This window comes from Eptatretus burgeri, chromosome 15 (genome assembly GCF_056783735.1).
Source record: "Eptatretus burgeri isolate ZD-2024b chromosome 15, Ebu_testis_v1, whole genome shotgun sequence".
In the NCBI taxonomy this organism is placed as follows: Eukaryota; Metazoa; Chordata; class Myxini; order Myxiniformes; family Myxinidae; genus Eptatretus; species Eptatretus burgeri.
The window spans coordinates 41,503,864-41,521,912 of record NC_140975.1 but is presented as its reverse complement, the minus strand read 5'-3'; the positions used below and the strand labels follow the sequence as shown (position 1 = coordinate 41,521,912).

At 43.2% G+C, this 18,049-nt stretch overlaps 1 protein-coding gene across 5 annotated transcripts in view; it reads right to left on the bottom strand.

Moving 5' to 3' along the window:
- Positions 1–18,049, bottom strand: part of LOC147012031 (phosphoinositide 3-kinase regulatory subunit 5-like) — a 325,466-nt gene that overhangs the window by 281,285 nt on the left and 26,132 nt on the right. For all 5 annotated transcript variants that reach the window (XM_085858068.1, XM_085858078.1, XM_085858079.1 and 2 more), the window contains exon 2: positions 7,635–7,755. The gene's annotated coding sequence lies outside the window, so the exon portion shown is untranslated. The remainder of the gene's footprint in view (positions 1–7,634; positions 7,756–18,049) is intronic.

The window sequence follows — 18,049 nt, the reverse complement described above, 5'->3', positions numbered from 1 at the left end:
AAAATCGAAATTTTTTGGAAAAAAAGTTGCAAAATTTTGTTTTTTTTTCTCGAACAAATTTTTTTTTTTTGGTTGGAAATCACTTAAAACATGTAGAAATGCAAAAACAAAAATTCAAATATTTTTTCAAAATGGCCGCCATAGCGGCCATATTGGATTTTGGACCAGGTCATGATCCTTGGACCATACCTAAACCCCCACTAGGTTTCGTCGAAATCCATCCAGGAGTTTTTCCGTAATACTGTTCACAAACAAACAAACAAACAAACAGACAGGGGTGAAAACAGTAACCTCCATCCATCTTCGATGGCGGAGGTTAATAATAACAAGAAGAAGTCCAAATTGACGTTTTAGCGATCTCCCATTGTGCAACTTTAGCGATGTATTCTGGCATCTTTGCAATTCTTGGTAGTTCAAAAAAAAACCTTTGAGAATAAAAGTTATGGCTTTTAAATACTTATGACTTCACTCTATAGTAGTTCAGAAGTGTGTCATTGCATACACATTTGAATGGGCAGCCATTTTTTCCTGTATCATCCCTCTATATGGAGTACTCTAGTACTCCATGATATTCATCAACGATCTTTCTGGCTATCTGCAAAATCCACTTTATGCATTTGCTGACTCCACCCCCTACCGTGACGTCCCTCATCCTTTAGCTTGGCAGGCTGCAGCGTCTTCCCTTTCTTAAGACCTTGAAAAAAATCACAAGCTGGTCAAACACTTGGAATATCTTTCAATCCTGTCTCCGTCTCTGTCTCTGTCTCTGTCTCTCTCTGTCTCTCTCCAAAAGGAATGTTTGGCAAACCCTCCAATCTACTTTCTTAACAATCCTCCTGAGGAAGTTTTCAGTCACTCAAATTCCTGGGTCTCACTGTCAGCCACAATCTTTCTTGGGAAAGCCATATTTCAAAATTGGCCTCCAGAGCAAGAAGTCTGCATTGCAACCTGCATTGTATATAGTCCTTCTTTGGCACAATAGATTGGCCTGAGGAAGCCAGCTGAGAGGTGGGTGAAACATTACCTGAGACTGGGTATGCTAGCCTGGTGTTGACTTCGTGGTTAGGGTGGCCGACTTGGGATCCTAGGGTCCTGTGTTCAAGCCCCGTTGGCCACTGGATTAATACCTGGTGGGGTTGACTCAGCCCGTCATCCTTCCGAGGTTGGCAAAATGAGTACCGGTCTACTGGTAATAGGGACACTACATCAGTGGCAGAGCCACATCCCAAACCAATGATGCAACCAGCAGCCATAAGGTTGTACTCGAAAGAGACTGGGTATGCTCTTGCTTATTGCTCAAAGCACGCACGCGCGCACACACACACACACACACACACACACACACACACACACACACACACACACACACACACACACACACACACACACACACACACACACACACACACACACACACACACACACACACACACACACACACACACACACACACATAATCAAACCTCTTGAATGCGGCTTTCATCAGTTGCGATGAAACTTCCTGTACAAGGCACCCAATATGAAAATGATCGAGTTATAGCCTGATGTCTTAAATATTCAGCAATTGCTATTAAAGATAAACTCACTGCCGCCTTTGCAATTCCTTACAGTATTAAAAAAAAAATTCCCCTTTGAACCTCGGCCCATTTGGAGTGTTATGCAAAATAATAAGTAATCTCATCAAATATTTCCTATAACCCCCTCCTGAAATACCGTGGTCACTTTATGTTTGTCTGTCTACCCACTGCTCGCTTGTATCAGACTGTTATAGCCATGGTGGTTTTTACACGGTGGTCATTTGCAGTAGGTTAATGGGCAGGTTGAGCACGGTCGATGAGGTGGCAGCCATTTTATTAGATTTCCCACATTATTGACAAACGAACGTATCCGATAAGGCAGTGCTGATTGCATTGAGCTTTAATGTAGTATCTGGAACCGAGACAATTGCGGAGCAGAGGCAACACTACTAGTTTTAAGCAGACCACATTGGATTGGTGATCCCAATGCTGACATCATGTGCAGATAATACAGATTAGAACTGGATCACAATCAGCTAACACCATTGAAGACCAAAAAGATTTCACCTTTCAAACACCTCTAAATATATGAGCGACATTTCAAAGCTCTCATAGGGAGATGCCTCAGGTCATTCCATGCTCATGATCTCCTCTCCCCAAATTTACACCACTCCCAAGCAAGCACTCCTTTTTTATCAAGTTATTGTGATTTTTTCCCCCCCTTTCCCTCGCCCATTTTCGTTTGTTAGTTGTTGGTTTGTTTGTTCCTTTTCTGTTTCATCCCCATTCGTGTTGTTTCATTCAGTTTGTTTACCCCCATGTGTCCTTCTTGTTCTCCCCTTGATGTCACTCCCACTCACTTCTACCCTGCTGTTGGTGTTTACCCCTTTCCATTTTTTCCCTTTTATTCTACTCTGGCTCTTCCATGAGCCTCTATTACACTGGTCAACAATTTTTTACTTTCTGAATGTTGTCTAGATTTCTACAAGTGAATTAGGGTATTCTGGCACTGCTGAATCAGGAAATGGCATCCGTTTCTCTCCATCAGGTCAGGTTTTTGTGCTAAGTTGATTTGAAAAAATCAGATCTTGTGACAAAATCAATTACATTTTTGTGGCATTATCAGCTGATTTTTGTCAACACATATCATCCTAAACATGTTTTTAAGAAAAAAAAAATGTTTTGCCAACAACATTTATTGATTACATGATAGAAACATCGATTACTGTCATCTGAATGGTGGGCATTGATAAAGGTAAGTACAAGTAAATTGCATGTTGCGTCACCACTGTTCAAACTTCAGGGCTTGAACTTCCGTTTCTTCGAACTCCTGGAATGTTCAGCGGCAGGGAGGTCTCTCTTCAGATTCCAACAGTAGTCAGCCATCATGACTGCGTCCCAGCGACCCTGATACCTGGTCTCCGTCTCCTTCATGTCCTGATGGAATCTCTCCCCCTGCTCGTCACTCATTGAACCCAGGTTCTCAGGAAACCGGTTCATATGTGAAAATAGGTAGTGCATCTTGATGCTCATGTTGCAGCCCAGGTTTCTGAAAGCAGTCAGCATGTTGTTGACAAGTTCTGCGTAGTTTCTGGCCTTATTGTTGCCAAGAAAGTTCTTCACTACCAAAACAAATGTCTTCCACGCTTCCAGTTCCACTTCGTTCATTGAGTTTTTGAACTCTGGATCTCTGATGAGCTGACGGATCTGAGGACCATCAAAGATGCCAACTTTCAACTTCTCCATGGTCAATCCTGGAAAAGCCTGGCACAAGTAAGTGAAGCAGTCACCATCTTTGTCCAGAGCCTTGGTGAACTGCTTGATTAAGCCGAGCTTGATGTGCAGCGGTGGGAAGAGTATTCTGTCTCTGTCCACCAGAGGGTCGTTGATGACGTTCCTTTCTTTGCATGGCACCAATTCCTCCCGCACAGGCCAGTCCTTCTTCGTGTAATGCTGAGCACGGTCCCTACTATCCCACATGCACAGAAAACATGGGTACTTGGTGAAGCCAGACTGTTGTCCCAACAAAAAGTTCACCATCTTCAGGTCAACACAAATAAACCACTTATGCTGATCATAACCAATTTTCTCCAGCACGTACTTCACCGCTTCATACTTCTCCTTCAGTGTAGTCGAGTGAGCGATGGGTACAGAGGCAAACTGGTTGCCGTTGTGTAGCAGAACACATTTCAGTGATCGCTTGCTGCTGTCAATGAACAGTCTCCAATCTTTGGGTTCGTACTGTGGCACTCCAAGCTTGAGCAGAAGCGCATGTCATAAATTGGCGCATGTAGGTATTGTACATTCTTCAGAGTTCGTTATTTCAAGAAATACAACTTTTTTGTATCACATTATTACAAAATCTGCCCCATTAACTTTAGTTTTGATCCACGAACTTTATGCTTTGCCTCACCAATTTTTGGAAGATTTTGAGGTTTTATGACTTCAAACTGATCCCTTTTCGACATAATCACCCAGAACTATCGTACCTGAATACTTCTTGTCATTAAAATAATTATTTCCAATCAAAACAATTATTTGACATGACATTTTACCCCCACCAACTTCTTCTAAAATGCTCCACACATGCGTACATGTGAACAAAAATGTAAAAAACGACATGTGGCCATATCTCAAAAACTTGACCTGATTGAACAAAACTAATGTGAGTTTTGGATTCAGCGCATCAGATTCGTCCTAAATCAGCTTAAAAAATGCAGACAACAAATTTGTTGTTGACCAGTGTTATAGATCCAGAAAAATCTCACAACAGTCACTATTATCATGACCTTTATAAATTCGTCCTTCAAACTGTCTATGTTAGTACAATTATTTTTTTAATGGAAATCGCCCCAAACAAGGCATACAGCCACTCTAGGTAAGGGGTTAAGGAAAGGTTATATAAGGATAAAGCAAAACAAGATAAAAGAAAGAAAAATAACAAAAAACATCCAAGACACAGGAAGTAGCAGAAGTCATGTGAAATATGATTTGGCCTCAAAGATGTAGGAAGTAGGAATTGACATTTCTTTTAAAGCTGGGTAAATTGTAGGATAATAGGAAGCACGTTATAGGTAGTGAATTCCAAAGCGAGACGATTTGTATGAGGGATAAATGTATCTGCATAGCCTTTCGTTCTGCACTTTGGATCAGCGATTGTACATGGGTGTGCAGAGATGGTAAACCGAGTCTTGGGTCCAAACATTCAAACAGGAGGAACCAAGTTAGAAAGTCCAGCAGAACATTTGCCACGAAAATATCTGTAGAACAGATTAAGTGTGGAAACTGACCTACGGTGAGAGAGCGGTTGAAAAGTTGAACCCATCTCCGCACCAACCAGGTTAACTCTGCGTTTCTGGAGCCTATCAGGTAAATATAAGTGGCAGGCTGGCGCCTGCCATCTTATACAGGTACAAAACAGCATCAGGAGGTAAATACCTCTGTGCTCGATAAAGCCAACCAACTCGTGTGGAAGCACTCTTAGCAATACCAGAAATGCACTTATCCCAACGGAGGTTAGAGGAGATGTCCAGACCAAGAAGCTGAAGCTCAGATGATTCTGTTTAGGTGGAAGACCCCATGTGCACAGAAGGGAAAGACCTGTTTCTGGAACGAGATAATATCAAAGTTTTCAGGTTTCTCCTTTAGCTACGTCTTGGTCAGGTCTGTTGTAATGCTGCACTGATCAGCTTCTTGAGGCTGCAGTCATGAGTGGCTGCATATGCAACATGGTCCTTGTTGACAGGTACATTTTTGTAGATACACCTCAGCGTATGTCATTGACTGTCTGCCGCAATTTTTACATGAGGTTGGTATCATTGTTACTTGCGATAGCAGTTTTGTGGGGCACATAACCAATCAGCAGGATTCCCATGGCATCTCGAAGGTTGAGACCAACATCTTGTCAGTGATGGTTGGGTGCAAACTCTTGTCGGTGGTGGTGATCCCTTGTTCATTCAACTGCATGGATACGTAGCTGGTTTCAGTACCCCAGTGGGTTCATCACAAGTTACCACGTGAGTGACAGTCAGGCTGCTTCAATTTGAAAAAAAGCGGAAAATCACGCAAGAGGAGACTTTTCACAGTAATTGCAGAAGCAATAAATGTACGAATATAAACTCTGCACATTGAATTGGCAACAGGTTATAGCACACACTCCCCTCTAAGACGTCTAGCTTGGGGTTGAATCCCGACCCAGCTATAAACTGTCATTTACCACTTTAGACTGTCATCCTGATGTTCCACATGCGGAGCGATTCATCAATGCGTGAGCTGTCCCTCGGATGGACGATAAACTGGGTGTACCATCTGCCAGAATTAGTTGGCGTATGTAAAAGATCCCATGGTGTCATTCACGAAAAAATGAGTGAGCTATCGCCGGCACCCTGGACAAATTACAAATTGCTGCTGTAATCTATAGGGGACAATGCATTAGTGGCAATGTCATTGCCTACACTCTACCATTCCCCTCCAGCAAATGATGCTATGCAAAGGCACGTGCTGCATAAGAAAGAAGGTTAAAGCGCATTAATAAGAAAACATAGGGGGGGGGGTGTATGAAATTGGGGTTTATCCCCACTTTTTTAATACAAACTGAAGCATCATTTGATGGGAATATTTAGGTTACACATAATTTCATTTTTGTTATTGACCAGAAAAAAATTAAATAAACATGTCAGCTGAAGTTTGTAATTGCATCCATCCTTCCATCCTGCCGAAGCAGTCTCCTGAGCTATTGGGCACAATCCTGGACAGGTCACCACTCTGATGCAGAATACCAGCAAGCTGGTACTCATTTTGCCAACCTCAGAAGGATGACAGCCTGAGTCAACCCCACCTGGTATTAATTCAACAGCCAAGGAGGATTTGAACTCAGGACTCAAGGATCCCAAGCCCACCAACCTGACTATTAAGCCAACACCAAGCAGAAACTTGGAATTAGTTGCGTTGATCTTCTGTTTTTTGGCCTCTTTATTTCCTCCACCACCAAAGGTCTGCATCCGGACCTTAACCTAAATCATCCACCAAGTTTTGTCAGAACCCGTCCACAAGTTTTTGAAATATCGTGCTATACAGTAGATATTTTGGCCATTTCAATGATGAAGAATCACTTTAAAAATTAGAGTATCAAGATTCCAATCTGGATCTTCACCAAAATTAAATCAATTTGTCCTTGTTACAAACCCAATCTGTTCACCAGGTTTCGTCTGAATCTGTACATTACTTTTTGAGATATCGTGTTGTATATTGTTTTAGTCCAATCACTCAATGGTGAAGAATCACTTCAAAAAATTATAGGATCCAGATCTGCATCCGGATCCTGACCAAAAATGTGCATTGCTGTCTTTGACCAGTCACCTACAAGTACAAATAAAAATTCAGAATGATTGCTTCAAAACTGTAGACAGACAAACAGATGCTACAGATCAACATATATATATATATATATATAATACTTTCACCACGTAACAAACAGACAAATGAGAAAGATGTGGTGCATTGCATGATACTTGTGAAATCCAAATAAACAATAGTTGCCATGGAAACAGCAATTTGGTAATTCGGAAAATTTGACCGATCAAGTGTTTTACATGATGGAATGTTGTGCATAACAAATTTGGTTGATACATTTTCTAATTTCCACCTACAAGGAATTACAAGGAAATTTTTGCACAGGAGGAGGCTATTCAGCCCATCATGCGTGCACCACACCAATACCAAATTTAGTAAATCCATCAATATCCCCCTTCCCTTCCTGTGCAGCCTTTTGGCTGCAACACTGGTACCCATTTCACCAACCTCAGAAGGATGACAGGCTGAGTCAACCGCCTAGTGTTAATTCAGCAGCCAACAGGGCTTGAACTCAGGACCCTAGGATCCCAAGCCACCACCCTAACCACTAAGCCAACATCAAGTTTTCAACCACCTAATAGTTGTTTTGACTAACTTTCAACACACCTAATAGTTGTTTTGGATGGCTTTGTCCTTGACCCTTGACTAACTTTGACCAGATTGTATACATGTACACGGCACATGCATACAAATAATCTGTGTAAGTTTCTATCTGATATCTTGAAAAATTCCTGACGTTTGGCAAGAAGAAAATCACAAAAAAACCTCATTTGATGATAATGGGGTGAAATTGTTGTCATGGACACCGTTTTCTCCTTGCCACTTGGGACTTTTTCTATTCCATGTGGGACTTTTTTCCGATGCCACGAACCAAGATGAGCAGAACCTGAAAAATAAACAGAAAGAGAAAATTAAATTAATTCATTATATTTTGCACCCTCTTCGCTTGGCACTGAGGTGGTTTACCAATGTGGGGCCTTTTGATCATGACTGGTGATCCCCAAGTGTTATTGCAGAAGTCTAATGGAAAGTCGAACTGGGTTTTAGGAGACTAAGGATTATAATCGGGGTCTGTAGTGTCTACAAGGTCTTCAGGGTCTTATGGTTATAAAGGGTGTTCAGGGTCTAAATAGTCTTAAATGGGTGTTAGGGGTCTTAAGAGTTGAAGGGGGTCTTCATGGTCTTAGGGATGTAAAGTGTCTCAAGGGTTATAAAGGTATAAAGGGTCTAAAGGGTATTTAGGGTCTAAAGGGTAGTTGTGGTTTTAGAGGGGTCTTGAGGTTCTTCGAGGTCTAAAGGGTATTGTGGGTCTGAAGGGTCTTATAAGGTCTGAAAGGGTCTAAGGGTTCTAAAAGGTCTAAAGGGTCGAAGTCGGTAATATTTACTATTTATTTAGAGGGGGGCCACTTTTGCCGATATTCCATCAGTGTGAGAGCCGCTACATCATGGCTGCGACTAGTCCCTGCCTCCACATACTCTTGTTTGTTGTGGTTAACTGGGATGCAAGCAGAATTGTTTGTGTGCTTCACATTGCAACACTCATTTGAAACCATTAGGTCAATTTGATAACATTTATGGCAGAATATGATGGGGTGGTTTCCCAATTGTGTATTATCGGTCGCAAATCAGGGGCCGCACTTTAGGCCACGAGGGGCCGCCAGTGGCTCGCCTGCCATGCAATGAATAACAGGGGTCTAAGTGGTCTAAATGGTGTAAATGTTTAAAGGCTTTGAAGTGTTTTAAAAGGTCCAAATGGTATCAAAGCTATAAAATGGTCTAAAAGGGTGGTTTAAAAGGTCGAAGGGGTCTAACATGTGGAAGGGCTCAAAATGTATACGTGTCTAAAAGGTACAGTATGTTCTAATAGTCTGTAATTAGAGGTAATTAATTAATAGATGTCATCAAGTTCCAATAGTAAGTAATAATTAATAGATGTTCTCACGGTCCAATTCATGTTCAAACAGCACGTACTCGCAGGGGTTGACCAAGACTTCACTTTCACAAGGGTTCACCTTCAAATTACATCATCACCACTTAATGGAAGGCATTTCAACACCACAATGAACACATCAGCATCCACACCGACACTGTGCCAAACATGAAAATTACAATCACATCTTAGATTACAATCACAATCACAATTACAATACATACAAAGGCCTATCATGATTCATAGCATATTACCAGCTGTAATATCAGCCTCATAAGTAACTCACACATTGAAAAAAACTGCAGAAACTTCTCATGACTGAAGTTGGCTGAATCTGTGTTGAAAATTTTGAGAAGCCCATGGCATGATGTCGGCTATTGCTGTCGATATGCCTGGTGGTGGCTTAATGGTTAGGGTGGTGGGCTTGGGATCCTGAGTTCAAATCCTGCTCGGATGTTGAATTAATACCAGGCGGGGTTGACTCTGCCTATCATTCTTCCGAGGTCAGCAAAATGAGTACCAGCTTGTTGGTATCCTGCGTCGGAGTGGTGTCCCATCCAGGATTGTGTCCAATACCCCAGGAGACTGCTTAGGTAGCACCAACGCTCTGCACAGAGTATGGTCAAAATGGATGGATGGATGGATGGATGGATTGATTGCTGTCGATCGTGGGTGAGACCTTGGACGTGCTCAAGTGCTCGTGGATGATGGTGAAAACGCTGCTATTTGGCCGACCTTAATCTATCGATCCTCCATCATCAGTCTTGCACTGGGGAATGTCTTTGCGAGTTGGTCACATATGACTGGGGTCATCTTCATCTGGGGTCCATGCTCAAGTTCAGCGATCCATTTTAGGTATTTTAGAACATGTGGTGTGAGCTTAAGCCATATCCGCCCACCATGCAATTGGTGGATGTCTTTGGAGCTGGAAACTTCTTTGCATAAAGATTTGCTGACAACTTAATGCTCAATTTTCACAAGATCACATCGATCAAACCTTTGGATCGGCAGATTAATGAAACTACATATGGTATGTAAAAAGCATACCCTGCACGTTCATAACGAGCAAACAAAAAAAAAATTGCAACTCCAGGATGCCATCGAGTAATCATGCTCTTAGAATTGTCCGAGTGTCCATTGTATACATATGTGTCCTCTAAATTTCAGAGAGCAGCAATGCTACCAGGAATGATGACAAAATCTTAGGAATAAGAGTGATTCAGGCATCTAAGCCAGAATCCCTGGTTCTTTTACCAGCCCAAGGAGACCCAAAGGCTCACTGAGCGAATACCATTTGTCTCCTTCAGAGACGATGGTTCTATGCAACTCTTGCATGCGTCCTTCCTGCCCACACCTCCCATGGGTTATTCCACATAGCCTGCATCATCACCTCGTTCAGCTCCCTATCCCTCCAAAAACACAGGTGCATTTGTCTCAGTCTCTTTGTGTACTTTCTCAGTGTGTGTGCGTTTCTCTCTCTCGCTCTCTCTTGGCACTGTCCGTCAGCTTTCATTATAACTGCCTGTGCTGCTTTTTGCGTCTCAACCTCTGCGTGTTCTTGCCACATCATTGGCAATGGAGCTACCGATGAGATTTCCAAAGGAGCTTGTGCTCGAAATGGATTATAACCACGAGGTACATTTTGTACTTGAGCCAGACGATAAACATCACATAATGGTATGATTGTGGGTTAACACGACCTCAAAAATTGAAAATATCTTGGCTCTCCTGTGCATAGCTCATCATCATTGTGCCCATGATGACATATGGGACTTAAATTATGATAAACAAATGGAGATGTATGAAAAAGGCAAGATATGGTCGGGCGTATTGCTCGATATCCTCGAAACACAAGCTCATGGTATTTTTTCTGCATAAATAGCACGCTTGTGGTGCTTGAGTGGAAGACTCAGCCATGAGCACAATTTTCTTTTATGACTCCCGACGAGACTCGAAAGGATGACGACTCGACAGGAGCCAAAACTTGAACCTTTAGAATAATGTATAAACCTGCAACCCAAGCAGCTGGGAATTGAATCATAAACTGCAAATGGCATGTCCCTAGAAAAAAAAAAACGTATTAAAGTAAGTACAGGTGGATAAATATATTGGCATGAGAGAAAACCTACAAGGAAGGGGGGCAAGTCGTCGTCAGGTTGGCACATGAGAATTAAAGACTTTGCAAATTGAAACTGGGCCCTCGAGACGACTCCGAGGTCAGCTAACTAACAAAGAAATTCACATCACCCTCGTCACACCTTTCGACTGCCTTTAGCAGCCACTATCCACTGCTTCCAATAATTGCACCTGGGAAAACGAGAACGGCACCGAATGCTTGTACAGAAAAATAATACCAATAATAACTAGAAAGCATCTCAAAATGAAAAAAAAAAATAACACAAAAACAATCGTCATCAGCTTTGTACTCGAACGAAACTTGACGAAAACGACAATTAAAAAACGATTGTACATTTTATTCTCTCGGGTTCCACATGTTGTCGGAATAAAATTTTGTCGAAGACTTGATGACAAACCTCGATTGGTAAAAATGTTGCAGCATTGACGTACACACGGAAGATCGATCTACACTGATAAATGTCAGTGTGTCAGTCCATCTCCTCCATAACTCCAAAACCATGAAATCTAGTGACCCGAGCTTTGCATGCGTACTCAGGGAACTCCAAGGAAGTGCACGAGTGAAAAATTGGGGGTTTGCGTTCATTAAAACACCCATTTTGAAGATAATTAACGGCATTATTTAATTGCATCCTTTGTCCAGGCTCATCCTGGGTCACCTCACTGGGGTCTTAATTCACCATTTTTTTTGGCCTGCTCAACAATGCCTTGACTTGGAGCAGGCCACAACGGTTTCTCAACAATAAAGTTTGTTTTTTTCTTCACTTTCCTCACTCATATTATCGAATTCCTGTTCATCGTAGCTACGAATCGCTGGGCACGTTGCAATGCATTTAAACGCCCAGAGATTTCAGCATTCAAGGCTTTATTTAATTTCTGCACATGCCATAACCTCTAAAATCTCTTAATCTTCACCAAATTTCAAAATGTAACCTTCTTAATTTACCTCAATACCAATTCCGACTGCTAAAAGTCTTCATTTGTCCAATTCGGACATTGCTTGACATTCCGGGCGTCTCCAGGCATATGGTGTATATATGACCGATCAGCAATTACTAATCGCTTGCCAAGCCTGCTGTTCCTTAACAACTGTTTCGTTGGAGTGCTTGCAAGAGTGCTTAAGCCACATGGCGAGCGCTCTATAAGCTGCTTGGTTGATCGTTTCCAAGCCATAGCCATACACGGCAAGAGTATTCGCACTTTCACTGAATATAGTGATTGACTTGAACAAAGTTCAGGCCCTACTCATCTGTGTTTGGCACTGCATAGTTGTGCGGTGCCTCAGGCAGTGGCTCTCTCACTGAAAATATGCATTTTCATTTTACACGATGTTTCCCCTGTTTGTACGTTCTTTCATTTACGACCCATCACTTCAACAGAGATACATACATATAAAACCAGACTTGGTGTCAAAGCCACCCAATGCTCACCTGTTTATATATTTATCGTTTTTAAAAGACTCGTGGAATAATTAATATTTTTTATAAAGCATTGCAGTGAAGTCTGATCCAAATAATTTTAAAGCAATATATGTATTTGTATATTGTAATCAGTAACAAGAGCGCAAGTGAGCACAATATACGCCCGAACAAGAAGGTATATACAGCATTGTGCTACAACATTGAAAACAGCATTCTGGTTGCCATGGCAACCACTTTAGATGGCGAATGTATGTCACGATACACCGTCTCCACAGTCTGTACCTATGTACCAAATATGAAGCGTGACAGTTGAAAACTTTGGGAGTTAGAGTGTGGACAGGAACTGACGGACGGACGGACAGACGACCGGTATCACATAATACGCCCCAATATATACTGTATATATATATATATATATATATATATATATATATATATATATATATATATATATATATATATATATATATATATACATATATATATATATACATATTGTTGTGGTTGACCAAATTCGCAAACCACCATTCAGGTCCCTTCGGTGAGATATCTCGGTAAGTATATGTGTAGTTAGGCCAAAACCCATTGTCTAGAGGGAATAAATGTCATTCATGAGGGCTGCGACTCTTCAGGATAGCCGTTTTTCTTTTACTATCTTTATTTTGGACCAGCCGCCATTATTACCACCACCAACCACGTCTCAACAGCCATCACAACAACAACCACCAACCACAATGCCGCTTCACAATAACAACCACCAACCACAACGTCGCTTCACCACAACCGCCACGACCTTTACCGTCACAACTCGCCACCATCGCATCACCGTCATCTCGCGCCACTTGTGGGCACCGATGCTGGACTCGTGTAGGGCGCGCACCGATCAGCGTGTTCAAAAGCATCGCGGACTTTCCGAGAAAAACGGATCAAAAACGACTCACGCCCACTTTTGTTCCGTCCAATCGGTGAGCGAGGGGCGATTTGGCCCCGCCTCCAGGGCGTTGGAGGGCGGTCGCTATATGCAAATTCATGGATCAAAAAGCATTCACGCCCACTTTTCCTCGGGCCAATGGGGAGCCAGCAAGAGAGGTGAAAGGTCGGAGGCAGAGGGTCAAAGATGAAAGAGCGAAGCCACGGGGCTTATAAAAGCGGCCGCGCTCGCCAAAGAGTTCAGTTGAGTTGAAGGGCAGTTCGCAGTTGGCAGTTCGCAGTTAGCAGTTGGCAGTTGGCAGTTGGCAGTTGGCAGTTGGCAGTTGGCAGTTCGCAGTTCGCAGTTAGCAGTTCGCAGTTGGGAGTTCGCGGAGTCGGAGTGAAGAGGACGGAGCTGTGGAGAGGCGGCGGCGGCGAAGGCGGACGAGGGGGTGCTCGCATCGGATTCGGGGAACTGCGGAGAGAGAGGGCGGCGGCGCGACCGAGGTCGTGGTGGAGACGCTCGTCGCGGGACCCGAGATTTTGTGAAATCCTCCTTTCCCCGAGCATCAGCAACCCCCTCCTGTTTCCCCCCGCGCTGAGATAGTGCGACAAAGGGGGCCCCCTTCCCACCCCCTACCAGACACTGTCCGCGAGGCCCGCGGAGTTGAGGCACCACCGCCACTTCGCGTCTCAACATCAGACGGGTAGGCCCGACACGGTCTCGGCCCCAGGCCCGCCTACCCCCCTCATCCTGGAGGGTGGTTCTCTTTTCTTTTGCTTTGGGAATATGTGTTGTCGGCGCCGTCTGTGAAGTAAAATTGTATAAGTGTTGCTGAGTGCCCGGTAGTCGGATAGATCTGCATTGTTGCATTTGCTTTTTGTCTTCTTCTTTTACATGTGCTTTTGGTGGAATTGTATATGTGTGCTTTCCGTTCATCGCGAAATAAATGTGCTTATTGTTGAACTGTTTTCCCGCTTCGCTTCGTCATTTCTTTCATTGAATCCCCATCTTGCTTCACGTAAAGGGTTGGTCGTGGGCTAAGACGCCCGATAATTAATCGAACCGTCGAGGCCAACGAATAACACCGCTCGGTTATCCCGATAGTACGGAACGGGTCGCTTAAGTGGCCCGTGTCCGAAGTCGACCTGCGGCGAGGTGCGATCGCCCGGTCTACCCTCCGTGTGGGTACTTAGGTAGGTCGAATTTGGCGAGCAACCCTATCCCACACGGGGGCCGATTGGCACGATCGCGGTGAGACCGAAAGGTCCACCCGTGACTGGTTCCCGGCGTTAGTCCGAGAGGGTCACGACTGGATTGTCCGTCCGGTGGGCGACGTGCCGCGATTCGAGTTACGTGGCCGTCAGCACGCCGGCGGGCGCGAATCCGCAACAATATATATATATATATATATATATATATATATATATATATATATATATATATATATATATATATATATATATATATATATATATATATATATATATATATATATATATATATATATATGGCGTATAAAAAAGTGTGGTAGATAAAAACATTAGAAAGGAAAAAATAACTTGCACCAAAAACTTTAACATTTTCACGCTCACGCTGACACTCACGCCGGGGGTATCGCTATAGCTATCTGTTCTTCGAACAGGCGAGCTAAAAATTAAACGTTTTATTTTAAAAAGTTTGTTGAACCATCTCGTTGGAGTGCTTGTTTGAGTGCTTAAGCCACCTGGTGACTCCAAGCTTCCATGGCAATACCATGGTGTGGCTCTCTATGGGGACATCTCCAGAGTTAGGAAAGAAAAATAAATTAGATGATTAAAAAATTAGTAAAAAATGTTTTCAGTTGTTACAAAGCAAGGAATTGCCACATCATGGCAGGATAGCTGAGAGGTATGCATGCTTGCTTTAAGCTGTCGAGCATGGGTTCGAATCCTGACCGAGCTTTAAACTGTCTTTCTGGTGTTTCACAGTCAGGGTGATTCATCAATGTATGTGCCTTCTCTTGGATGGATGTTAAATTGGGTGTCACATCAGCCAGAATCCCCCCTCTCCTCTCCCCTCCTCACTTTCCCCACCCATCCCTCCCCTCCCTCATCCTCTCTCCTACCCCTCTCCCTCTATCTACCATCCTCCCCCTCTATCTCCAACCACCCCCCTCTCTCTCCCACCCCTCCTCTCTCCTCTCTCTCCCACCCATCCATATCTGTTAAGGGAACTGTTAAAGACTGACGGTTTTATTTTGAATTTAAAACAGCTTCCCCATCATGCAGCATGTACAAATCCGATTAAGAGTGAGCCAACTGGAAGGGTGCAAAGGTCACTGCATGGTGCAAGCAGGCATTTGCCATGTAGATCGTGTGGGTTTTAAATTCTCCCACCCGTTTCTATGTAGAACCCAGCAGTTAGAAAGACAATGTTGCCGTTTTGGTGCATTTTATCACCATTCCCTCTCCCTCACCTTGCCTTCCCTTCCCTGCACCTCATAATGCCTTCCCTTCCCCTCCTGATGCCCTGCCTTCCCCTCCCCTCATGCTGCCTCCCCTTCCCATCACACTGCCTTCCCTCCCATTCCCCTCACATTTACCAACTCCCAAACCCCGCCCCTCTCCACCCACCATAGATATCTTTGAGTGGTCTCCACATGAGTGGTCTGAGTGGTCTAATGTGCTGTTTTAATGTATTCCATTTTGTTCAATCCCGTACTACCCCACCCCCTTTTATTCACAAGTCCCACTATCAAACGCAAGTCGACGACTCCTCCCCCTTCACCCCCCCCCCCCCAAGTTCCCCTACCAAACCAAAGTCCAGAACTCATTCCCCTCACGCTTAACTCTTCCCAAACCCCCTCCCCACTTCCCAGTTCTCCCTCTCCTCTCTCTCTCCCAAATTCGCCTTGCTCCCACCTTTCCCCTCCCAGAGTGTGTAGCATCGTTTGGTGAGGTGTCACTCTCTCCCCCCCCTTCTTCACTCTTCCTCCTAGCTCCACTCTTCCTCACCCCCTCATCTTCATCACCCCCTCTTCCTCCTCCCTCCCTCCCTTTCTCCCTTCCCTCATCTTTCTTCCTCCTCTCCCTACCTTTTTCTCTCCCCCAGTGAAGCAATGGGTTGTATTTGCTAGGGGTAAATAAATAAACAAGGAAGCCATTAAAAAACAAAGGCTCGTCTTGTGCTTGATGCATTGCGGCAGGGCAAATAAGGACTATGCATAGTCACGATGACTTTGCCCTTTCACATTTTGACAAAATATTTAATTATCCTCTCCATATTGTTGTAGTAAAGTCTTGTTGAAAATTTGATGAGAAAAGCTGAAATGGTAAAAAAAAAGTTATGGCTTGTACAAACGGATACAGCCAGACAGACACACACAGAAGCGATTGCAAAAACCTCATTTCCCTCTACGTGGGGGGGGGGGGGGGGGTAAAAAAAAAAAAAAAAAAAAAAAAAAAACCTTCCAGAATACTGCAAACACTGAAGTATTGTGTTCTCTGGAGCAAGGGCTGCCACACACTCTCCTGTGCTCACAAAAGCCGATGTGACAGGAAGCCATGTCTGATGGCAAATGTCTTGAGAGAGGCATCAGCCCTTACTGCCCGTAATCGAGTGTTTTCTCTTGCTCGGGCTTTTTGCTGGAAAAGCAATTTTATTGGTGAAAAAGGTTGTTAAAATCTAAGGGGAAAAGTGTACCATCCTTTTTGTGAGATGAATGTCCTGAATGGAGAGATTAAAAAAAATATATATATATATATTGTTTGGCTTTTTCCTCTTCTTTTTATTGCCTGTCACTTTTTCTTTACCTCTGTTTTCTCCTCTACTGTGAAGCAGTGGAAGAAAGGAATGATAGAACACCTTGTATTGCTTCCGGCTCACATTTCCAATTCGGGAAAGACTACTTGCTGAGCAAAAGCGACTTCTTTGCAGATACAAAATGTTGAAGGCGGTATGGCATAACATTTGGCATCCATTAAGCCAAACACACGAATTTAATAAATATCCAGTTAGGTTTGTGGCTCTTCTTTCAAAAATAAACGTTCTTGCGTTACACCTTTGCAGACCAAACAGAATACTAAATATACGCTTCCATGAATTAGAGCAGAAAACTAAATTTATGGTTCAAAATAAATGTTGCACAGACAAAATGAAAGCCCCAAAAGCTTTTTGCTGCCACTGTGCTGAAACTCCCAACATTTTACCACTTCAAGGCAAGTAAGAAAATACAAAAGAATATGTTGGCCAAAATAAATTGAGCTCAGTAATAGTTCCAATTAAGATAACAAAAGGTAACTTCAAAAGACCCCAGGTATCCTGGGAACACACTGTAGCAAATGATCACTCCATAGAAACCGAGATTGATCTGCGACTCAGTCCTGCGTAGGATTGAGGAAGCAATAACACTGCGAAATCAGTCGGGCCAAAACTGTAGCCGAGACACCCTTGAGAAAGAATTGCAAAAGCAGACCGATGTCAGGAAAAGGTTATTGTATTCTGCCTTTCGACATCTTATTTCGTTCAACATTGAAGCGGAATTGAAAGGCTCGGGTGTCAATGGGTGTACAATGTGAAAAATGACACCGAAATTGAAGCGAAGGAATAAAATATGTTTAATGGCCACCCTGTCCTGCTGGCTGTGTGCTGCCACTCTCAAAGTGCGTCCATCACCCGCAGATGCTCGTTCACAAACCAATCATATTTAACATCTTTGCTCAGATGCTTGTTGAACATTTCCAGCATTAAACTTAAGTAATTCAACTGTTGGGTAGAAAGCTTTTCAATCTCGATTAGAGCC